This window comes from Gopherus evgoodei, chromosome 1 (genome assembly GCF_007399415.2).
Source record: "Gopherus evgoodei ecotype Sinaloan lineage chromosome 1, rGopEvg1_v1.p, whole genome shotgun sequence".
Classification (NCBI taxonomy): Eukaryota; Metazoa; Chordata; order Testudines; family Testudinidae; genus Gopherus; species Gopherus evgoodei.
The window spans coordinates 41,821,232-41,846,555 of record NC_044322.1 but is presented as its reverse complement, the minus strand read 5'-3'; positions in this window follow the sequence as shown (position 1 = coordinate 41,846,555).

Sequence of the window (25,324 nt, the reverse complement as noted above, 5' to 3'; positions counted from 1 at the left end):
GTCTATTTTCATGTCGCTATACTTCATCATCTAATGTATTGTTGCATAGTATCCAATTGTTTAATTTCATATGGCTGTCCAATGTATTAGCCCAGTTTGGTTTATATGTTTGGCTATCCAGAGGATAGATGTGGAAATGAGTCTCGGATCCTACTGGAGTGCTGAGTTGCTCATTGAAACTTAAAAATCCAGATGAAAATGGATTGAAAATGGATGAAGCCAATCTGGCTAGAGTTACCATGACAATCAACTTGTTTACTGCTTCAAGGTACTGTCTAAACACTGTTGGCATGCTCATTTGCATAGCAATATCCAGAATGTGTTTTCAAGTCTTCTGTATCTGAATTCTGCAAGCAAAACAAAAGGTTTTGTTACACATATAGTAGCAAAAAAAGCTTTATTTTATGTAGCCTGGATCACACTAATTGTAACCCAAAATGTTTTAAAAAAAAAAAGCTCCAGGGTTAATACAATATATGTTTTGGGTGAGGAGAAGAGCATAAAGATGTTGCAAGGTGAAAAATCGAAAGAAGCCTTAGGCTCCATTCTGGCAAAGTACTTAAGCATGTGCTTAAAGTTAAGCACATGAATAATCCCACTGAAATATAGCCTTAGTCATAAAATGGTTTAAAAAAGGAGAGGGAAATTAAGAGACATAGGAAAGAGAGAAAATATATACTTTCAAATCAGATAGGAAAAGAGATGGTGAGTCAATAGGGCATCAGAAGGCTGCTTTAGATGGCAGGAGCCACAGAGGAAAAGGGTGTCACATCCACAGGCTGAGACTGTAGATAGAAGACATAGAGGGCTTTATAAACAAGCAGCCCACTGTCAGTTGCCAGTACACAATTGTGTACACTCAAGTGAGTGTAGCTCTGCTGGACTCCAGGCAGATCTGCTGATTTAAACAAGCCGATGACTTGACCCATTGATTTCACTAGGAGCTGAGCATGCATGGCCCAAGAAGGTCCATTTAGAATCGGATCTGGAAATGAATTGGATGCTGGGGAAGAATTTGAGGGGGGGGGACCCCCTGGATTCCTTGTGTGAGAAAGTGGCCAACAATATGTTGGAGACTGGAGAGCTAGGATCTGAGGAAGTAATTGAGGAGAATATTTCACTAATCAGGGCAAGAGGAGTAGATGACATGGATGAAGAGCTCAGCAGAGGCAAAAGCAAAACAGTGGTGTATATGGGCAGTGTTTGAGAGAAGCACTAAGCAGATTTAGAGTCATACAGGATATAATGGGAGAAGAAAGACAGTTCAGATTCACGCATGATTCCAAAGTTATAAACAGTTGGATGGTTGGAATCAGAGGCAGAAGAAATTAAATAGGGTACTGGGAATCTACTTATGCCCAAGAGAAACATTTTGGTCTCTGAGAAACTTAGTTAGAAGACAGCTCTCCCAATTGTTACCAGATTACCTAACAACCTAATTCACATTCTTCAGAGACTAACTGTAAGGACCTCTGGAGACCAGAAGCTGGGCCTATAGAGCCTGGGATGGCAGATAGTCCCACAGTAGCACAGCCAGGGACTACAGTGGAGAGTAGGTGCTACAGGAAGTACCATCCACGAGACCCAAAATGACAGGACCCTGAGACTCTCTGCTTGGCCAAGTGCTCCTACTTAACCCCGGGGTTACCCCAGGCAGTTGTCTGGGCAACCACACTGACCTTGGCCTGCTACAATGTCAGACTTTGCCTTGTCTCCTGATCTCTGGTCTCTAACTCCAGCCTAACTTTGACCCTGATTCCTGCCTCCTGATTTTAACCTGTTCCTGCCTCTGATCTCTGACCCCAGCCTGACTCTGACCCTGACGTTTGTTTACAGAACCTGGCCTTGTGATTCCTCTAATTCTGGCCCGATTACTCCCATCCCTTGTGGGCAGATCTCAGCTCAGTCATGACTCTAGGCAAGGGCGCCTATGCCCCAGTTCCTTATACTAACTCAGATTCCCCTTTGCTTGGGCACATGGACAAATCACTCTTTCTGGTCAGAGCACTGAAATAAATAGCCTCTGTAGATTCCAAACATTCAAATGCAGATTTTATCTAATGTAAGGATCGAATCCAAATGATCAAAGTTACAGAAAATGAGTGATTGAAAAGAGGGGATTAGAATGGAAACCATTATGTTGCCACTCCCATCATAGTGAAATTAGTCAAAGTATTCAAAAATGGGGAAAAATTACAAAATGGTGTGGAGATAATGTCAAAGTTTGGAGATATTAATAAAAATACCTGATCTTCCAAGGTTGTAGTGTTGGGTGAGGGGCTGAAATCTGAAGTCAGTTTTTTTCTGTTCCATTTAGCTATGGTCTCTTCAGAGAATCCATGGGCAAGGTGTGGGATCTTGGAAGGGTTTACTAAAGGGGATATTGAAGTTTTTGTGCCCAATGTCTTTTAAACTCTTTCTATGTAGTAAAAGCAGTTTTGATCCTTACATTAGATAGAATCAAGATCACAAGGCTTGACCACTACTTTAGTTCACGCCTCAGGCCTCATACCAGGCCTCTTAGACAAGGCCTCATGTCTCAGGTTCTCTCTTTCTACTAGAATGGCCAGAACTAGTTCTGCCACCTGTTGCAACAACTGTTGCCGATGGGCTGTTACCTATTCAAACAACTGTTGTGCTTGTGAGTCAGCCAGCCATTGCAGGAGCTAATTCACTTCCATCATTCTCTTGTGTATATACAGAAAAAAAGGAGGGGATTTTTTTGGCTTCTCTTTCCTGAAATCTCACTTCTGGTACCACATCATCACTGTCTTTTAGTGTGGTCTCTGGAGGGGTCTCAGCTTCTCGTGACTGACCATCCTTACTTTGCTCTCAATGAGATTAGTTCCTGGACACTCACCTCCAATTAAATCTGTCAGTGCTTTTCTTTTGGGGCTTTCCGTCTCCTTCACTCCCCTGGCTGTTTCTTGGAGGCAGCCTGGTGTGGGGCTGTTACCTCTTTGCTTCCCAGGCCTTTCTGCCTCCCTTTCCTTCTTTGTACCTTTACAGTGGTCACCACCAGAGTCCCATGCTCCAGAATCAGATCCCCTGCTCTCAAGCAGAACTCAGCCTGGGAACCATGAGGTCTTCCCACATTTCCAGTTGCTACTGCAGTTGCAGGTCTTGGGGCAGGCATAACAGATTCCTCTCCCGCCTCCCTTCACCCCCACAACTTTCAGTGATCGACTGCAGGACTGTTGCTAATTTTATAGATGCTAAGGCAGTCTAAACCCTCCAGATTCCTCTCCTGCCAAAATCCTCATCAGACCTGGTGAAGATCATTGATAGGGCCAACCCTATTGTCAAGACAAGTGACTCAAGAGATTATCCCCTTAGAGGCTGTAGTGGAAGGGCACCAAGAAATATGCTTTGCTGTGGTCTGCTTTTCATTCTTCCCAATTATTCTTGACATTCCTTGTTTGGAGCGACATGACTCATGGATCTCTTTGTGGTGGAAGAGTATTAGCTTTTCCTCCAGAAATTGTCAGAAAGCTTACCTCCAACAAATCGACCAACTCACAAGTGGCCAGCACCTGAGGCCCCAGGATTGGATAAGACCATTGGAAGCAAAATCCCGGACGGTGGGGTTATCTAGACGGGAATGTTTCCAGGCCAATATTCAGCCTTCCCGACAAATACGGACACTACTTAGATGTGTCCAAAAAGAAAAATGTGTCCAGAAAGAAAAACTGTAGTCAAGGGACTATAGTTGTCCAATAGACCTACAACTTGGGGCAAAGGTGCCCTACGGACAGCCATACACCGTGTCTGAACCATGGAGGCACTACATGTATATATACAGAAAAACCTCAAAGAGGGCTTCATTTGGCAATCTACTTTTCCAGTGAGGGCTCTGTTGCAGGAGCACCAGTGATCTGTATGCTATGCATAACTTGTATGCTCAAAAGGTCTGTTACACTCTCCCCACTCCTTTTGTCTCCTCTCCCTCTTTGAATACCTGTGAAGTGGCTTTCACCCCTCCCCCTCCCTCCTGGAATGCTTGTGGGATGAATGGGCTGGTTGAACAGCTGGAAGATCAGAAGAGCTTCTAGGTAGACAAGGTGTCTGGGACTCTTATTAGGCAGCACTCACACACAAGCTGCATGGACACTGCCCGAGGTGGAGTGTGACCAACCAGATGTGGCCAAGTCATCTCTAGTTGAAGGCCATGACACTCTGATTAGGCAGCGATCACACCCCCAGTGCATGGACACTACCCGAGGTGGAGTGTGACCAACCAGATGCGGCCAAGTCATCTCTAGTTGCAGGTCATGAGGAGCAGGTCCTTAAAAGGAGAAGGAGCCACGTGATCAAAAGGGCACTCACAAGCTTATACCTCCGGTGAAGGCCCTTTGCCTGGACAGCCTGGACAGTGGTTCACTGCATTGCATTCCATTGTGCCTCAAGAAGATTTACCTTCATCACATCATCCATCGCTGTAATGTGTGACACTTACTTTCAAGGATCCTAACATCTCCAGTGCCGTGCCTGTCGTGGGAGTTGTGAGTGTGTGAGTGTGAGTGTGACCCCCCCATTTCTTTTGAGCTTAGTTATCAGTGTAATAAACGTGCTGCTTTCTGCCAAACTCTGGTGGGTCATTAGTCCTCTCTAAGCTTACTAGCTGGCCCAATTTCAGGTAACAGGCTCCAGTCCTCTGCAAGGAAAAAGGATGGGTCATTACACTTCTGAGTACACTATCATGTACTGAATCAAGTGACTATTTGTAACCGCTACCTCTTGCCCCTCATTTTTTAATTGAATCTTTACTAAACTACATCTTTGGGGACCCTACAATCTAGTATGCATAAGGCCTAGGGATAAGTGGAAGGCTGCTTTTTGTACCTGATAAGGGCACTTGGAATTGTGATGCTGTTTGGCTTAACCAATGCCCCTGTTACATTTCAACATTTTGTAAATGATGTGTTCAGAGACATCCTGGACCAGTACATGTTTATCTACCTTGATGATATACTAGTGTTTTCTGAGAACTCTGAGCAGCACTACCACCACATCTGGCCTGTCCTTCGGAAGACAAGTACTCCTGTTCTTTTTGGGGATACAGACTAACATGGATGCTACTCTGAAACCATCCCAAACTAGAAAAGTGAACCTTCGACTAGTCCACCATTGAATTTTTGGGTTACATCATCTCTCCAGAGGGAATTCAGTTGGAGCTGCAGAAGGTGGAAGCTATCTGGAACTGGACAGCACCTCAAAACATCTGACAACTTCAGTGCTTTCTGGGCTTTGCAAATATTTATAGGTGATTCATTGCCAATTTTTTAAAACAAATATCTCCTCTGACTTCCCTCCTTTGCAAAGCCATGTGATTCACTTGGTCGCCTGAAGCCCAACTCACTTTTGACCAGTTAAAGACCACCTTCACCATGGCCCAATTCTGGCACTCCCCTGACCCATCTTGCCTATTTATAGTGGAAATAGATGCGTCCAATGTGGCTGTTGTAGTGCTACTCTCATAGTGACTTGGACCCCAGTCAGTTCTGCACACTTGTGCATTCTACTCTTAGACTTACCCCCACATAGATGAACTGTGAAATACTGGATAAAGAGCTGCTCACAATAAAAACTGCATTTGAACAATGGCATCACCATCTTGAGAGAGCTCATCACCTCATACAGGTTTTCGTCAACCATAAGAACCTCAAGTACCTCCACAAAGCCCAAGTGTTGAACCAGAGGCAGTTAAGGTGAGCCTTGTTCTTTTCTCAGTTCAAGTTGACAGTTACCTACTGCCTGGGAAAGCGAAATGGGAAAGGTGATGCTCTATTACAGAAGGAGGAATACTCCCAGAGAAATGAGGGACCAGCCTCTGAGCCCCTCTACCTTTTCAAGCCTAGTAATTTTGCCAGTGCCGCAATTCACAAGCCATGCTCTCCCTACCTAGTCCATTTTGAAAGAAGACTCAAAGGAACACAGTCCAGGGCATTGGGGACTAAGACGCACCATTCTATACGGGATGGGATAGCATATTTCAACAAGCACATACACGTGCCCCATGGGCGCCCCTGACTGGAGTTGCTATGGCTATGCCACAACATTCTGTCAATAGGTCACTTTGATTATGGGAAGACTTCCTGCAGGGTTGCACATTTTTTCTGGTGCCCCACATGTGGGCCAATGTCCAAGCATATGTGGACTCCTGCAAGTGCTGTGCAGGTACCAAGATGTACAGGACCAGACCCCTCAGCACCTTAGTATCCCTGGAGTCTCCACATATGCCTTGGTCTGCCCTTAGCCTAGATTTCATTGTGGAACTCCGAGTGTCTGATGGACACACCATAGTCTTCACTGTCATGGACTGACTGACCAAAATGGCCTATTTCATCCCCTGCAACCACCTGTCCTCTGCCAAAATTACTGCTCAACTCCTGCTGTACAAAATTGTTCAGCTACATGGATTCCCTGACCACATAGTTTGCAATGGAGACCCACAGTTCACCTCTTGCTTCCGGCATGAAGCATTTAGGCTACTGGATGTCCTCATATCCACCTCCACTGCATACCTCCAGCCCCAAACAGACGGACACACAGACCTGATGAACCAGGAACTGGAGCAGTACTCAAAATCACTGGTCCACACTCCTGTCATATGCAGAATGTTCACAGAACAATACTGATCATGCCCCCACAGGTCTCTTATTCACTAATTATGGGTTCCACCTTTGTTTTCACCTGGCATTACCAGCAGCCTTTTTGAACCTGGGCACCACTGACTGGACCCAACAGATCCATCTTATTCAGGAAGAACTCAAGAACTACCTAAAAGAGGCAAAGAAGGCTTACAGAAGGCATGCAGTCCATCAAGAACAAGAAGTTACAATGTTCACAGTAACCCAGAAGATGTGGCGTGTTGCCAGACATCTCCAGACCAGTCAACCCACCTGGAAATTGGACCACCAGTTCCTGCGGGCCTTCCCATTATGACAGCAAATCAACCCAGTTACGTTTAAGCTACAGCTTCTACAGTCTAAAAATACACCCAGTCTTTCATGTTTCCTTTCTGAAGCCCTATACTGAGAACCATTTCCTTGGCCAAGCCAAACCACTGCCTCCACCTGTCAAAATCCACCAAGTGCCTCCCCTTACTTCCTGGCAGTCTGATTTATTTCACTCCTGACCCCACTACTCACCTTCTGACTGTAATTTAGCAGCTGACCAGTGCACACAGGCCTCCCATGGCCCAGCCTTACATCTGGGATTTATTTGGTCCTGCCTCAGGACAGGGGATGGATTTGCTGACTTCTTAAGGTCCCTTCTTGCCCTATGTTTCTATAATGAGTTGGCATATGTAGGGGATTAGAATTATTAACCTTAATTATTAACAAAAAACAAAAAAAATAACATGAACTATTTTGATTAAGTCAAAAATGGAAATTTTAAATTTTCATTTTGAAACTACTTTTCATTGAGAGATGTCTTTTATTTTACCTTATATGTTTTTAAAAATGTAAAAATAGGAACAAAATCTTTTGAATTAAAATTAAATGGTTTCATTTGACATGGAACGATTCTTTCCCCAGAATTTTGCTTCACAATACATTTCTTTCTTAATGTATGCAGTGTTGTTGTAGCCATGTTGGTCCCAGGATATTAAAGAGACAAGGTGGGTGAGGTAATATCTTTTATTGGACCAACTTCTGTTGGTTAGAGAAACAAGCTTACACAGAGCTCTTTTTCAGGTCTGGAAAGGGGACTCAAAGGGTATGTCTACACTGAAATGTAAGCCTGGGCTCAGGCTTAGAATCAGACTCAACCTTGAACCCAACCCACTCTTCCATCTACACACAAATCTCTCAGACTCGGGCTTAGACCTAGGGACCTCGGACCCTGCAGGGGAAGAGAGTCCGAGCCCATGTTAAGCCATGACTAAGGGTTTGAGCCCTATTGCTTTGCAGTGTAGATACAGCCCTGCTTGACTCAGTCCTGGGAGTCCACCAAAAGTATCCCACAATCCCATGGGCCAGCTTCTTTTGTTGGCTATATCGCAACAATCTCCAATCGACTTAACTGAACATGGAAGCCAACCCTTCTGATGTACAGCAGCAACTCAGTGAGTCAGTGTTAACCCTTCCATTGTCTTCTGACCAGCAAGCTGCAAACACACCATCAGTGAGCCTCCTGGGTTTGCAGTGGAGACTGACCAGAACCAGCGAGCTGCTTTATGGTCATGGGAGAACAGCCAGATTTGATGAATATTTGCTGCAAGCCCAGAAAAACTGTGGACTTCAGGAAAAGCACCAGGAATGACCACACATACCAGCAGATAGTGAAGAAGCTGGCAGCTTTGTAAACTTACCAGACTGGTGACCAGTGCAGGGAGTGGATTAAGTGGTTCAAGAGTGAGTACTAGAAAATCAGGGACTAGAACTGCACCTTAGGCAACTTGCTGACATAGTGACACTTTTATGAGGAGCTTGACTGGGTGCTGGGCACTGCCCCCAGCCTGGCACCAACTGTGGTGGAGGATGACCTAGTCAGCTGGGATGGTGCCCTGCTGGCCCCAGAATCCAGCATGGGGACCAGTGGGAGCCAGCAGCAGCCCCCTAGTGAGGCCCATGAAGTCACTCTGTTACCCAAACTGGTCCCAGAGCATGGTTTGGAACAGGATCAGCAGTGAATTCTGGTCCATACGCAGAGGAGTTGTTTGATACCCCTTTCCCCCCTGGGCTGAGCCTGCTGCCAAGCCTGCAGTGCACACAGAAGGAACAGAAGCTGCCCCTGAGCCCAGTAGGTTTCTGGTTCCAATGTAATGCTTATTTCCATAGTAATGGGAGAGATTTCTGCTCTAAGAACAAACGCAAAAGTTCTGAGAAGCCTAGGCTAGCACTGTGTATCCACTAATGGTGGATTGTATCTCAGCACCCTGGCATACTCTCTTCCAATCCTCCCCTCACATGGAGTTCAAAATGTCAACCAGGAAATGCAAACAGTAAAGAACACCTTTAAAGAGTATTTGTACTGGAAAGGCACCGGTTTTTGCTTGGAGCATTCTGGTTTAACAATAATTACATTACATTGCTGTGCCTTCACATTTGCCGCTCTTAATCGCTCACTATTCTGTGGAGCAGACTGGAAACAGTATGCTGGGGGAGGGTGGGAGTGGAATGGGCTCCATTTCCAAATCTAGCCCAGTTCAGTGAGAGGTAGTCCACGCAGTCCCTAGGTGACAAAATCATTTGTCCCAAGTACAGCTGGAGTTTGAATCTTTGTCCAGAAATGTGCCGGGGATGGGGAGGAGGAAGGCTGTGGAGTTCTGTGTGTGCAAATGCAGCCATAACAGACTAAGCCATATGGAAGCTTACGTAGCATCCTGTTGATTCCCTCATGAATTCTGACCCAATCCTGGGTACTGATAGCTGCAAGTTTTTCCTGAAGCAGGAACTCCAGACAGGTAGTCGCAGTGTAGGGAAGGGCGTATTTTCCAGGGCCACCTTGGTAGCTGACCAGCCCACTCTGCTCCTAGATGTGCTCCTCAGTCACTATACGTTTGAATACTTTGGCTGCAGATGCTGCAGGTTTCCCACCAGCAGCTTGGAATAACATCCCCTCTGCCAGTAGGGCACCATGAGAATGTCCTCCAAAATGTGAAAGGCCTGAAGTAATAGAAAAAGCCTTTTGTAGCAAGGCCACTGACTGCCCCCCCACCCCAAGCAGTTATGCAATGTCTGTAAAACAAAAACAGCTTATCATTTTTAACTCATCATGGTTTTCTCACTACTTTACCTGGGTTTAACGAGGCTGTGTCCAGGGAGATTCTGTGGACTGAAGCATGCCTCTCACAATATATTGCAGGTCAGTTTTAGATGTAACATTTTATGTCCTTGAAACTCCAAGAATTCATTCTGTGTTTCTCCACTGAGCTACTTGAGACATAATCCTGTGTGTCTTGTCCTACTGCAAGCCCCTCAACCCATACTGGCTGCTGTAGCTCCACAGCTTGACCTCAGTGCAGTACAAGCCTGGCCCAGCGTACCTTCATGGGCCATTCCAAGAGGAATCACTTCCATGAAGAACTGATGGTTACCTCCACTCCCATCCCCCAGCACCAAGTGTGTAGAAAACAAGTAAAGAAGAGAAAGGTGAATGGTAGGCCATGGACGTGCAGAGGTAGGGGGTTCTGCCATGTTTGCATTTGTTCATGCAATGTTGTTGTTGATATTGGAAATGTTCTTTTGAAACTGATGTTTGGGTTAGTAATGGCATCTGGCCTGCCTAGCAATGGGTGATTTTTGTACTGTTTTAACACATAAACAGATCCAGAACTTGTGGATCTAAATGCGGAGGAGGCCTGGAATTACTTTAAGTTGCAGCTGCAGAAACTGTCACAAGCCTGCATCCCAAGAAAGGGGAAAAAAACCATAGGCAGGAGTTGTAGACCAAGCTGGATGAGCAAGCATCTCAGAGAGGTGATTAAGAAAAAGCAGAAAGCCTACAAGGAGTGGAAGAAGGATGGGATTAGCAAGGAAAGCTACCTTAGTGAGGTCAGATCATGTAAGGATAAAGTGAGAAAGGCTAAAAGCCAAGTAGAGTTGAACCTTGCAAAGGGAATTAAAACCAATAGTAAAAGGTTCCATAGCCATACAAATAAGAAGAAAACAAAGACAGAAGAAGTGGGACCGCTAAACACTGAAGATGGAAAGGAGGTTAAGGATAACCTAGGCATGGCCCAATATTTAAATAAGTACTTTGCCTCAGTCTTTAATAAGGCTAATGAGGAGCTTAGGGGTAATGGAAGGATGACAAATGGGAATGAGGATATGGAGGTGGATATTACCACATCTGAGGTAGGAGCCATACTTGAACAGCTTAATGGGACAAAATCGGAGGGCCCGGACAATCTTCATCAGAGAATATTAAAGGGAAGATCTGGATGACCTTGTAAACTGGAGTAATAGTAATAGGATGAAATTTAATAGTGAAAAGTGCAAGGTCATGCACTTGGGGATTAATAATAAGAACTTTAGATATACATTGGGGACGCATCAATTGGAAGCAACAGAGGAGGAGAAGGACCTTGGGATATTGGTAGATCACAGGATGACTATGAGCGGCCAATGTGATATGGCCGTTAAAAAAGCTAATGCGGTTTTAGGATGCATCAGGCGAGGTATTTCCAGCAAATATAAGGAGGTGTTAGTACCGTTATATAAGGCACTGGTGAGACCCCACCTGGAATATTGTGTGCAGTTCTGGTCTCCCATGTTTAAGAAGGATGAATTCAAACTGGAACAGGTGGTCAGTGATGGGATGTTGGATGGGATGGGATCTGAGTTACTGCAGAGAATTCTTTTCTGAGTGCTGGCTGGTGAGTCTTGCCCACATGCTCAGGGTTTAGCTGATCGCCATATTTGGGGTCAGGAAGGAATTTTCCTCCAGGGCAGATTGGCAGAGGCCCTGGAGGTTTTTCGCCTTCCTCTGCAGCGTGGGGCATGGGTCACTTGCTGGTGGATTCTCTGCCGCTTCAATAACTCAGACATAGGTTAGGGGTTTGTTATAGAAGTGGATGGGTAGGGTTCTGTGGCCTGCTTTGTGCAAGGGGTCGGACTAGATGATCACATTGGTCCCTTCTGACCCTAGAATCTATGAGTCTATGAGTCTATAATTACAAACAAAACCTTTTATATCATCAAGAGAGTGTATTATTATCAGTACATCTCATCATGCAATTATGATTTGAAATAATAAAGCCAAACCCATGCGTGATAGGTTGGATCACAGAAACCCCCTTTGGGACTGCCACCTGATATGCCAAGACTACCTCTGAGCCCATTTTCCCTGGCAGCTTGGGACTTCAGTGCCCTGCCTGGTTTGAGCCAGACACACTACCTGCTACAAACACAGACCGAGGTCTGAACAATGTCCCCCAAAATCTTCAGGCTTAACTGAAAACAGCTTAAGGAGTGTTCCTGTCTCCAGCACTCAGATGCTCAGCTCCCAATGGGGTCCAAACCCCAAATAAATCCATTTTACCCTGTATAAAGCTTATACAGCGTAAACTCATCAATTGTTTGCCCTCTATAACACTGATAGAGTGATATGCACAGCTATTCTCCTCCCACCCCCGATATTAATACATACTCTGGGTTAATTAATAAATAAAAAGTGATTTTATTAAACACAAAAAGTAGGATTTAAGTGGCTCCAAGTAATAACAGACAGAACATAGTGAATTACCAAGCAAAATAAAATAAAACATGCAAGTCTAAGCCTAATATAGTAAGAAAGTGATTACAGATGAAATCTCACCCTCAGAGATGTTTCCGTAAGTTTCTTTTACAGACTAGCCTCCTTTTAGTCTGGGTCCAGATATCACTCATACCCCTGTGGTTACTGACCTTTGTTCCATTTTCTTTCGGGTATCCTTTGGGGGTGGAGAGGCTATCTCTTGAGCCAGCTGAAGACAAGATGGAGGGGTCTCCCAGGACTTTATATAGTTCCTCTCTTGTGGGTGGACACCCCTCCTTCCTCCTGTGTAGAAACCCAGCTACAAGATGGAGTTTTGGAGTCACATGGGCAAGTCACATGTCCATGCATGACTCAGAACTTTACAGGTGGCAGCCATTGTTCACATGCTACCTTGAACATCCCCAGGTAGACTTCTTATGTGCATTGGAATCTTCCAAGGTTCCCTTGTCTGTTAAGTGTTTCTTCATTGGGCACTTAACTTGCAAATTCTTTTCTTAAGAAGCTGACCAAATGCCTTACTGAGACTACTTAAAATCAAACAAGTAAACAGCCAATATTCATAATTTTGAATACAAAAATGATACATGCATACAAATAGGATGAATATATTCAGTAGATCATAACCTTTGCAGAGATATGTTACATGGCATATGTAGCATAAAACATATTCCAGTTATGTCATATATACATTCATAAGCATATTTACATAGACAGGGCCGGCCTTAGGATTTATGGTGCCATAGGCGAGATTATTAAACTGGTGCCCCTGTGCCTGATCTGCTCTTAGCAACACAAACATAAGCTTATAGTATTGGAAAACTTGCCACATTCACATTATTAAAACCAGTTTAACTTAATTAAGCACACTGTAATGCTGATGGACTAGCACTAAAGAAGCAGCACTATAGAAAAAATTCTGATATGACAGAATGATGCAAATAATATTTTTTTTAATTTATCAACATTTTATTGGAAATTTATATGAAGAGATTGAAACAAAGATTTGTTTTTAATTAAAAGCAATCTTTCTGGCTTTTTTGGCTGCAAAATCAGTAATAATGTCATCATATGACAAAGACAAAGTCGTGTCTTGTTCGATCGCAAGAACAGCAAGACCAGTCAAGCGTTCCTGACTCATTGTAGGGCGGAGATAGTTTTTAATGAGCTTTAGTTTTGAGAAACTCCGTTCTCCTGATGCTACTGTTACAGGAATTGTCAGTAGAATACGAGTGGCAATGTACACATTAGGATATATGTCAACAGGTTTGCGGGTATGAATAAACTGTACAATGTCCATCACCGATTTTGCATGTGGCAACATTGATGACACTGTACTCAATTCTTCGTACAGTTGAAGTCCATTTAAATCAAAACTATCACCATGCTTCAGGAGGCTCTCTAGATTCTTGCACTTTGTCATTAGTTGCTCTTGTTTTCCTATTTCGTTGAATTTAGTTATGTCATACAAAAATCCAAACTGTTCATGGTGTACTTGCAAGGTATTAAACCTTCATCAACAGCAGATACTGCTTTATCCATCACAACATTAAAAAATTCAACCTCAAATTTCTTTTCTGGATCGTCTATGGGCATGATCTGCTGTACAGATTCTTCACAAAGAAGTGTCCCTGGCCTTTTTAACTCATATTAACTATGTATTTACTTTATGAACGTTGGAGAAAACATTGTGAAAACGTAAAACATTGGCTGCCCAACTTCTGGGCTGGCAAAAGTTATACTGACTCACAAGGGAAAAAAAAAGCCGGAGAATCTTAGTACAATATATGGTCACTCTATAGCAGGGGTCGGCAACCTTTCAGAAGTGGTGTGCCAAGTTCACTGTAATTTAAGGTTTCTTGTGCCAGTAATACATTTTAATGTAGAAGGTTTCTCTCTATGTCTATATTATATAAATAAACTATTGTTATTATCTGAGGTCTTGACCATCGGTCCTGCTCAGGCCACTGCCAGCTGAGTAAATGAAACCCCAAACCGGCAGCGGGCTGGTGGCTGGAACCCTAGACAAGGATCCCAGGCCCTGCTCAGCCCGCTGCTGGTCTGGGGTTCTGACCACCAACTCCTGCCAGCCAGGATCCCGGCCGCCAACCCTCCCTCAGCCCGCTACCAGCCTGGGATTCTGCTCACCCAGGCTGGCAGGAGGCAGAGTGGGGCTGGCGGCTGAGCTCCTGACTGGCAAGGGGCCGGCAGCCGGAACCCTGGAGTAGCAATAGGCTGAGTGCTGCTGGCACCCCAGACTGGCAGCAGACTGGGCCACTCAACCCCCCACCGGCCCTGCTCAGCCCGCCACCAGCCCACTCAGCCCGCTGCCGGCTGAGTGAATGGAACCCCAGGCTGACAGCAGGTTGAGTGGTTCAGCTGGCCTGCTTAGCCCACTGCCAGCCTGGGGTTCCTTGGGGGTCCCCAAGCCAGCAGCAGGTGCTGAGTGGGGCCAATGGCTGGTATCCCAGCTGGCAATAGGGCAGCAGCCGGAACCCCAGAGCAGTGATGGGCTGAGCCGCTCAGCCTGCTGCTGCATACCATCAAAAATCAGCTCACCTGCCACCTTTGACACGTGTGCCGTAGGTTGCCGACCCCTGCTTTATACACTAGTAAGGAGATGAGCATATTACAGTTGTTGGAGGGCTCTTATCAGGAGTAACAGGCTATAGGAAAGTCAGTCAACATTTTTTGTTTCTCTGATGAAAACTGGCCCACTCCCTGCCTCAAACCAAACCTGTCACTAATAATTGTCAACAACTTAATTTTCTGTTTTTGGCTAAGATATTGATTTAAAAAAAATATTGAAATTGGATTCAGGATTGTTAGCAAGAATTGTTGGCAAACAAAGTTGTTAAATGACAATCTAAATGGCAACACAGTACTGCTTTCATGCTTGGCTCACCCCCCCAGCCTGCTGGTCCAACAGCTGCAGTAGAGGAGGAGATAGGTGGAAAACTGCAGGACCCCAAAATCCACCTCTTGGGGTGCAGAGTGGCAACAGCAGCAGCAAACCCTCAGGTCCAATCACACGCCAATGGGCACCACCACCAGCCTTATGGACCATGGTGAAGTTAGCACAGCATCTGATCTCAGGGACAGGGCACCCATGGAGCCACAGCAGCTCATCCTGCCCTGTGCAGCTCCCCCTGGATGAGATGAATTGCTGGCAGCTGCCAGCCTGGGGGAGAGGCGCTCCCCAGCTAGGGTGGCCAGATCCAGATGTCCTGATTTTATAGGACCAGTCCCGATATTTGGGGCTTTGTCTTATATAGGCAGTGTGACATTCCAATTCTGGCTGCCTGCCCAGGAAGTGAGTTACTTTCACTTTCATTCCTCAGCAAGCAGCCAGCCAGTCTCCCCTCCCTCCCAGCACTTCACCCAACCCAGCCCTGACGGAGGGGAGGGAGGAGAGAGAGAGGGGTGCTCCTGGGGAGGAGGGAGAAACGAGGGGGCGCTCCGTGGGGCAGGGGGGAGAAGAATGGATGTTATGGGAGACAACAAAGGATACTGGTTCCAGAGCCACAGCCTCACCTGACCTCAGCCGAGGGGAAAGAGTCACACTCACAGGTGAGCTCCTTTCCCAACCCCCACCTCCTCCCCTTCCCAGAGACCCCAGCAGCCAATCCCATTCCTCAGACTGTGCTGCATTCAGCTCTCTCTAGGACCCAGCAGCCCTGCTTCTACACTGTCTGGGCTGCCTGGAGAGTGGTGCCCCCAGGCAGTGTGAGACCCTACGCAGTTGCCTATTCTGCCTATGCCTAAGGACGGCCCTGTACATAGAGCATGATGGGGTGCAACATCACACCATGATCAGGAACAATTAGGAATGTTTAAAAGTAAATGATACAGAGAGTTTGAAAAGTCAGTTATTGATCATCGGGCGTAGCATGCAGAGTATAGGGGGATGCTAGTAGTTTGGTATTGAACGGCACATAGCATATACAGTCTGCCATGTTCCCAATGTGGGGTGTACGGTGGGTGAGATCAAGATACAGTCAGGAAGCAGTGGGGGTACATCGCTCATACATACAGGTTACAGACAGTCATGGGTAAAGATAAGCAGGCTGGGTAATGGGGATAGGATGACCCTCACATTGTGGAGTTTGGTTCGGTGGGTTCAGGGCTCAGGGGATAAAGTCCAGCAGGGGAGGTCCACAAGTTTCCTCCCCCTCATGGGTTCACAAAGTCACGCCGGCTCACCCTTGGTATTGGCAGTGGCCGGTGATGTGCTCTGTGTAAATGTCTCTAGACCATCGAATAGTGTCCGAGACCATTAGGCGTCTCATGAGCCGCGCGTAGCGATGGCCCACCCCACAGGTGCGAAGTACGCGTTCATTACAGGGGTCCCAGGCACCCAGGGCCCCAACGATCAGAGCGTCGGTGTAGACCTCGTAGCCCTTTGTCTGCAGGGTGTCTTCCAAGGGAGCATATTTCTCAAGTTTATGGGCTCAGGCTTCGCGGAAGGCCGGGGTCCTGTTCTCGAACGAGATCATCACGTTGACAAGGATGATCTTTTTCCGGTCCTCGTCCGTGACAACGATGTCCGGACGCAGTGGGCTGTCGGTGTCGGGGATGGTGCGGTTGACAGTGATCTTTCCCAGGTGCGGGGCGATGGCCTTCATTAGGTGGTCCTGGACGGCATTGTGGCACAGCTGCCAGGCTCTGGCACGGGGGCTGCAGCTGCACAGGACGTGGGGCAGGGTCTCCATGGCATACCCACACTTCCTGCAGCGCTTGTCCAGGTTCCCGTTGCGGATGACTCCATCACCGGTGATGGACATCGGTGATGGACACTGAGCGGGACGCAGTTCAGTCAGCCGCGGTGTATGAAGCGCCAGTCGGCGAATCGGGTGAAGCTGCCCGCAGGAAGGAAGTGGTTGCTGGAGTCCCACTTGCTGGTGACCTTGAAGGCCTTGCCTTGGTCCATTTTTTTCCTCAGGGTGTCCACACAGAGCGCGTGGACGGCAGCCTTAAGGGACTTCTCCAGCACACCTCTGGCTCCGGGGCTGACGATGGTGTTGCCCTCCGTCTCGATCCACAGTACCGAGACCCCCAGCTCCCGCCATTCCTCACTCCACACCCAGCGGCAGCCCAGTCGCTTTCCCAGTCGGCGCGTGGCATTGCGGGCACGGGTCCACAGTGAGGCCATGTTGCCCCTGTCCCAGGCGAATTCGCCATCCAGGGAGCCGCGCAGGAAGGTGGCTACATCTTGGTCGGAAGGAGCTCTTCCTATTCGCTTCACGGTGGCAGCGCGCAGGGCGGTCGTTGCCACATTCTTTACCATGGCGTCTGGGCATGTCAGGAGGCAGAAGGCTTGCGTGACGACCGCGATGTCGCAGAGGTCTCCCATGCGAGGGATGTTGGCGCCACCATGCCTGTGAGCGATGTAGACGAGCTCGTTGCTGGCTCTCTGGGGTAGGGACATCCACTTCTTAACCAGCTGCCGGATGGTGTTGTCCGCTTTGTTGAGAGGCACCTTTGCCACGGCGGATCCTCTCAGGACGAAGGCAATGCGGGGGATCAGGAAAGTGTTGAGGACGTTGATTTTCTGCCACGGCGCCAGCAGGGATGCGTTGATCTTGGCGGCGTCCTGCAGGATCTCCCGGATGGTGTCCTCAGGGGTCTGCTGGACGCGGAAGCCTGTCGGCGTGCCGAGGTGTTGGTACGCCTGCCCCTCCGCCAGGGGGATGACAGATACCTTGAACATCCCCAGGTAGACTTCTTATGTGCATTGGAATCTTCCAAAGTTCCCTTGTCTGTTAAGTGTTTCTTCATTGGGCACTTAACTTGCAAATTCTTTTCTTAAGAAGCTGACCAAATGCCTTACTGAGACTACTTAAAATCAAACAAATACACAGCCAATATTCATAACTTGAATACAAAAATGATACAGGCATACAAATAGGATGAATATATTCAGTAGATCATAACCTTTGCAGAGATATGTTACATGGCATATGTAGCATAAAACATATTCCAGTTATGTCATATATACATTCATAAGCATATTTACATAGAGCATGATGGGGAGCAATATCACACCATGATCAGGAACAATTAGGAATTATTAAGCAACTACTATTCCTCTAGACAGTTAGGTACAGCATTTCACATGTCAATAACTTCTTTAAATGTAGCCATAATATGAATCATCCCTTACCCTCATTTCACAAGTCATCATGTCATTCATCACTGCATTGCATGGCACTCAAGCTTCCACCCCTCTCCAAGCACTGAACACCCCTACTCCAATCAATTAGCCCCATCCACCCAAGAACATTCATAGATTTATTTTTCCTCCTCTTCCATTGGGCCAGGCAAGTCCAAATGCAGAAGCATGAAGCATCCCTGACTTCTGTTGGCCTGATTCATCCAGGTCCAGCAGTGGTAGGTGCACTTTCTGGCTGAGGGTACTGATTTAGTGGCCCTCACTGTCATAGGTCCATTCAGAGAGAAATGGCTTGTTTCTGGCTTCACAAAGAGAGTGAAGAGCACAGAAAGCCACAGTAATGAGGACAGCATTGATGAAACTGGAATACAAATGGGTCTGTAGACACCTTCAACAGGATTTCAATCTGCCAAAAGCACATTCAGCAACCACTGTATACCTGATGACAGTGTAATTAAACTGTCTTTTGTCAAGGCCTCTAAAATCCAGGCATGTTCATAAGCCAAGGCAAAAGAGGGTAAGTGGAGTCCTTCAGAATAACTGTGGGGACAATGTGACGGTATCTGATTAAAGTATGACCGTATAGCTCATTGTTGCAACCACTGTTATATATTTGCAACAAATCCTGACAAAATGCGGCATGTAAGATGTCTATGAAAAGGTTATGATTTGCTGGTTATGATTATGCTATCTGTATGCATGTATCATTTTTGTATTTGAAGTTATGAGTATTGGCCCTATACCTAGATTTCAAATGTTTGCTCCTAGGATAATGCCCAGAAGGTATCTAGCCATAACATCTTGGATGGACTATTCAAATTGAATGACCCATCAACAGAACATTTAACTTACAATGACCATGGGAGACGTTGATCTACACTTAATGGAATTTCCTGCGGTGACTAGGCAAAATGCATGGACATGTGACTTGCCCATGTGACTCCAAACTCCATCTTGTTGCTGTAATTTTCCACAGTAAGAACAATGGGATGCCTCCACATGGCAGAAGATATAAAAGGCCCTGGTTATCCCTTCATTTTGCCTCTATCCTGCTCCAGCCTCTATCCTGCTCAAACTCTGGAATATGGACTTATTCTAATGGGAGCATTCTAACCAATGGACTGAGGACCTTCCAATAATTTGGAAGAAACCAGAGATTTCTTAAGCCAGAGTTTATTCCATCACTGCTACAAACCCAAACCAAGAACTTTGCAATTATTTTATGTATTTGAATCCTTTAACTAATTTTAACTCTCACCTTTCTTTCTTTTTAGATGTTAGATACTAACGGATTGGCATCAGCGTGATTTTTTGGTAAGATCTAAGTTATATATTGACCTGGGTGTGTGGCTGGTCCTTTGGGATCAGAAGAACCTTTTATTTGATGAGACTCATTGTAAAGAACCATTCACCTTTAAATCCAGTGTTTTTGATGGTGATATAAGAACTGGAATGCCTACGGAAACTGCTTTTATGACGTCTTGTTAGCCAGTGTGGTGAAACAGAAGTTTACTTTTGTTGCTGGTTTGGTATACTCTATGGGGGATTAGCCACCAGTCTTGGGGTGTATCTGCCCTATTTCTCAGCAGTTCATCCTGAATTTGACATCCTCAGTTGTGACCCACTGAGGCATGGGTACAGACAGTAACTTCATTTATGACAATGTCATTTGATGGGAATAATGTCCCAGTCTGTCCGTGAATGAAGACTCCCAATTGATGAAAAGTACTGCCACCATTAACTTTCCCAGGCAGCCCACAACTGATGTTCATAGATCAGCCTCTATAGTCCACAAGGGCCTGCATAACAATGGAGTAGTACCCTTTACGATTTATGCACTTATGTGTTCCTTGAGGAGAGCGCTTGCGTCCCATCAATTGCCCTGGCACAGTTAGGAACCACCCATTCTCTCAAAGCCAGCAATTACCTCAGAAATATTGCTATGCCTACGACTTTGGGGTAAACTACATACAGTAACTCCTCACTTAAAGTCATTCTGGTTAACATTGTTTCGTTGTTACATTGCTGATCAGTTAGGGAACATACTAATTTAAAGTTGCACAATGTTCTCTTATAACACTGTTTGGCGGCCACCTGCATTGTCCACTGCTTGCAGGAAGAGCAGCCCATTGCAGCTAGCTGTTGGGGGCTTGGAACCAGGATGGATCAGCAGCCGCCCCATCAGCTCCCCATTCCCCTAAGTTCCCTGTGCAGCAGCCGCTCAGCAGGCTATCAGTTGCCTGCAGTTCAACAGTTCAGCTGTCCCTCCCCACACTGCCATATGCAGCTCCTGCCCTCTGCCTTGGAGCTGCTCCCGGGAGCCTCCTGCTTGCTGTGTGGTGGGGGTGGGGAGGAAGAGGGGGAGCTAATGTCAGGGTGTCCCCCTCCCCCTTGCTCCTGCCCCCTCCTTACTGCTTCTCCATATAGAGCAGGGTGGGGACGCGACAGGGCTCAGGACAGAGGAAGCTTGCTGGCCACAGCTGCTGTCTCAATGTCCTGTTATACTTAAAAAGGCAATGTACTTAGAGTGGCATCAGTGTACTTAAAGGGGCAATGCACATCTCTCTCCCTCTCCCACACACAAGGTGTTTGTCTCTGTCTCTGTCTGCCATGCTGTCTTCCCTCCCTCCATTTGTGCTGCCTTGTAGAGTGTGAGGCTACATTAACAACAATGTGTTAACCCTTGAGGGCTCAGCCGAATGCTAGTTCATCATTTAGCAGTAAGGCATTCCCTGGGAAATATCCCACCCTCTTCCACCCTCTAACTCCACCACCTCAGCCAAGCTTCACAATCAACACTGCTGTATACAGTATTAAATTGTTTGTTTAAAACGTATACTCTGTGTGTGTGTGTGTGTGTGTGTGTGTATATATATATATATATATAGTTTTCTATCTGGTGAAAAAAATGTCTCTGGAACCTAACCCCTGCCCCATTTACATGAATTCTTATGGAGAAATTGGATTTGCTTAACATCATTTCACTTAAAGTCACATTTTTCAGGAACATAACTACAACATTAAGTGAGGGGTTACTGTACCTGATTGCACTGCTCTACAGCCAAAATGCTTCTGAAATAAATGTAGTCCAACTTTACTAATTCTAGGTCACTGAGAATGAAAATGATGCTTAAAATTGTTGATTGGCTCTAGTTTTCAAGATATGCTATTGGGTCAGTATATAAGACCCTTGACTTGGGAATGGCGGAGGATAAGTGAGTTATAAAGGGAAGGGATCTCAATTTAAACCAGAAATTACTAAAATACATCGTTGACTGGATCTGTGAATAAATCTATGACTGGGTTTGGACAGTACTTGCTTTGTAGGCAAAACAATGAATGATGCAATCTGAAGCTGGTATTGCATCATATATAATATGAATTGCATCTTGTTATTCCTAGAAGTCATGGATGATGCAATCATAACGAAGCTTACATCACTCTGCTGAACAAATTGCCCTATATCAGCTCTAGAAATCATACAGTGTCCTGCTTTCTTATTTGTCAGTGTTTGATTTTGCAAAGTGACACATTTCTGTTTAGCCAAAGTGAGCAGAGATGCCTCGTACTTGTGTGAACAGTGCAGATAACTTCTGCTATGTTTGTGGTGAAGTGACTTTTGCATCACAAAAGCGCTGTATAACCACTATGGTTAAGAAAGCCTATCACCTTTATTTTGGCTGCAAACTTGGAGATCAGGACAAGAGGTGGGCCCCACACATATGCTGCAACACTTGTGCAACAAATCTTCGCCAGTGGTTGAGCAGGAAAAAGAAATCTATGCCTTTTGCAGTGCCAATGATTTGGAGAGAGCCAACAGATCATACCAGCAATTGTTACTTCTGCATGGTGCCTCCAGTTGGGAAAGGTGTGTCAAAGAAGAAAAAGTGGACTGTGCATTATCCAAACATTCCATCAGCTATACGCCCAGTACCCCACGGAGAAGGACTGCCAGTTCCTGATGCACCAGAATCATTCTCACTTGAATCAGACCAGGAAAAGGAAGAGGATGAAACTTCTGGTCCTGAACCATCAATGTCACAGGACCCACATTTTCTCCCATCCTCCTCCTCTGAACCACACCTCCTAACACAAGGTGAACTGAATGACCTTGTCAGGGATTTGGAACTACCCAAGAGTAAGGCAGAGCTGTTGGGCTCCAGACTACAGCAGTGGAATCTCCTGGCAGGCTATCAGGGCAAATGGAGCCCATCAATGCTTGCAGATATTGCTGGACGGTGACAAGAGATGCTCCATTTAATGAATACAAGAGACAAGCCAAGAAGCGCCGAGTAGACGCTGAATAGGACTAAACTATGTACAGAATAGTTTTTTGCCTTTTATTTCATAATAAATTTTATTTATAGAACCCTTTTGCTGATTTTTAAAGTGTTACATAAACAGGACAGGTGAAATATTATCATGTAAAGCAACCATAAACACATGAAAAGCCCTAGGTTTACAATTTATGATTAAAACTCTACTATCTACACAATATACATAGACATAAAATGTAAAAACTTAAATATCTTAGAAACAGAAGCCAATCAGTTGTTTTAATTGTCATATTTGAATTCAGCACATCAAAATACATAATAAATATCACATTTTATCTCTGAAGCAGATGACTTCTCAAAAATTGTAGACCAGTATTGCCTAAGAAACCTGCACCACCACTTTACCCACAGTCAGCTTGTCAACACCAAACTGATTGGCAGTGGACCTGTAGCAGTCTGTGGTAGCCAGCTTCCAAAAGGCTATAGCAACCTGCTTCTGGACTGGCAGGGGTGGTCTCGTGCCTGTGTCTTTATGTTGGTGGTGCTGTGTTAGAAGCACGAATCTACATAGGAGGCATCAGTGGCTACTATACTAAGTGCATTGAGTAGCATTAGCCAGTGTGAGTCTGACATGCCAGGATATTCTTCCTCCTCTGCTTTCTCTTGCTCCATCAGAAGTTCTGTTAGGTGCCTTTGGTGGGTCAGAAAATGCCACTGAAATGTCCACCAGTGCCTCATGGAAACTATTCCCACTTCCTGACACAGGAGTGAAAACGGAAACAAGAGAACTTCTTGAAAAGGGGTCTGTCTCCTTCATATTGCTTGGCGGGCTGTGTTGGTGAGCTGTTCAAACTTCCTGTAATGTGCATGGTGGTCAGTAAAGTTTTCCCACAATGTACCATGGCCAAAGGGGCTACAGCAGACACATTTTGGAAGGCTGCTAGGGAATATGGGATATGGTTGGTTTGACTCAGATCTGCATGCTGCAATGTGGACTCTAGAGCCCCAGGTTCTATCTCAGGTTAGAAAATTCTTAACACAGGGTTAAGAATCAGTGTAGATGCTCAAGCCCTGGGTTCTTAACACAGGTCAGCTGACTCAGGTCCCACTAACCCTGGGCTTACATTGCAGTGTAGACATGCCCTGTAAGGACTCTGCTTACTCCTCCTAATGCAGGTACCCGTGTCTCCCAAAGCAGGTGTTGTCTCTCTCTTTTGTCAACTTTTTTTTTCCTGAGTAATCCCTGCTTTGCCTTCTTAGCTCATAAAGCATATATTGCTGTGTGCTTGCTTATCCTACTGACATCTCTGGGGCTTTCTTCAACACCACCTCTACCCATGAAATGCCCTGGCACTGAGGTGATCCCCAAAGCTGCAGTCCTCTGTTCTTTTAAATCCCTCCTGAAAACTCACTTCCATCCTGATGCCTACCAGAAATTAGCCAGCTGATAATAGCCAGAAATGACTAGCTGGCTAATATCAGCATGGATGAGAGTTAATTGGAATATTCGATAGTGCTTTAAGAAAACCACTGAATTATCCATGTTTAATCAAAATGTGGTCAATTACTTGTCTGATTATGTTATCTGTATGTTGTATCCTATCCCCTACCCTTCATCCAGGTGGGTCCTTGATTTGTTTTTTAAATTGTGGGAGCTTTTGGTCAGGCACAACCCTTCCTTTTATGTTTGTACAATGCCAACCATATTATAGATTCTTCAACAACAACAATAATAATAATAATAATAATTAATAATTATTATTATTATTAGTCCTAGGCACAATGATGATGATCATAATCATCTCTAGTATATTTTCTAATTTGTTTATTTAATTCCTTAATTTTCCTCTTTCTTTTCATCTCTCCTATTTCCTAACTATACTATGATATCCTTTAACCTTCTTCCAGAACTTCAGCGTCTCAAAACTTTATTTACCTTAGTGGGGTTGAATATAGTAACATGAGAACAGAATTTGGTCAGCTAGGTATACATAACCAACAAATACAATGTAGCAGGCCACTGACCGGTACATAGCACAGTCTCTTTTAGCAACTATTTTCATTTTGATTGGCTCCTGCTAACAGACGTTCTGAAAAGCGAAATGAAGAATTCCTATTTGTCCTTTATTTTGGTAACATGTTAAATGTGTTCTCTTTGGGGCAGAGATTGTCTTTTTGTTCTGTTTGTGCAGCACCTGGCACAATTGTGTGCTCCTGTATAACTGGGGCTCCTAGGTGGAATGATAATACAAATAACAAATAATTATACTATTAATATGAATTATTACAATAATCATTTACTTTATGTGTATCTTGGGCAACATAGTAGAATTCTGTTAGGGCAACTTCTGAGTGTAATGCAGGTCTTAATATCAAAATAAGGATGGTTATCAATATTACAAACACAGAGCAATGCAGTTATTTTATTGGCTTATGGATCCGGTGGCCTTCAGTGAATGTCACAAATCTACAAGGTATCCCTGAGCACTGCATTTGGCATTTTGATCTCAAATTCAGTTTGTTAAAAGTATAGGCTGTCACATATTTGGACAGCTCCCTACTGTTTACACATCAGACTATAACTTATTCCACAAGCAGCAAGGATCTGGAATATACCACACAACAAATTGGCTCCACATACACCTGATTCAGGGCTATGGTACATGTAGAG